Source organism: Pterocles gutturalis, unplaced genomic scaffold (genome assembly GCF_000699245.1).
Source record: "Pterocles gutturalis isolate BGI_N339 unplaced genomic scaffold, ASM69924v1 scaffold3203, whole genome shotgun sequence".
NCBI classification, from domain to species: domain Eukaryota; kingdom Metazoa; phylum Chordata; class Aves; order Pterocliformes; family Pteroclidae; genus Pterocles; species Pterocles gutturalis.
The window spans coordinates 2,109-2,581 of record NW_010117743.1 but is presented as its reverse complement, the minus strand read 5'-3'; positions in this window follow the sequence as shown (position 1 = coordinate 2,581).

Genomic DNA, 473 nt, shown 5'->3' with positions numbered 1-473 from the left:
GGGGATATATGGTTTAAAACCGATTTTAAAACATTTTAAAACTGATTTTAATCTGTTTTAAAACTGATTTTTAATGACCCAAGGATGCATCAGCACTTTCCAGGCTGCAAATCTCCTGAGCCATCCCGGAGAAGGGAAACAGCATCCCTCCGTCCTTTAAAACGCCAAAAGGGAGGGAATAAATGCCCCCCCCGTCTTCGCAGGGGCCACATCCTGCCTGCCTGCGGTGCCTGGATCTCCTCCAGCCCTGGGGATGTGCTGGGTTGAAGATGGGGAGTGGGGCTGTATCTCACCCCATTTTTTGTGGGTGAAGCCTGGCAGGGACCCCGAGCCCAGGGTGGGGGGTTCTGGGCTGGGCTTTGGGGGGGCTCTGCAATGGACCCCAGGGCTCTGGATCCAAGCACACGCGGAGCCACGTCCCAATTTGAGGTCAGACCCTTCTGCCGGGATGGACCGCCCACCCTGGGAATTTG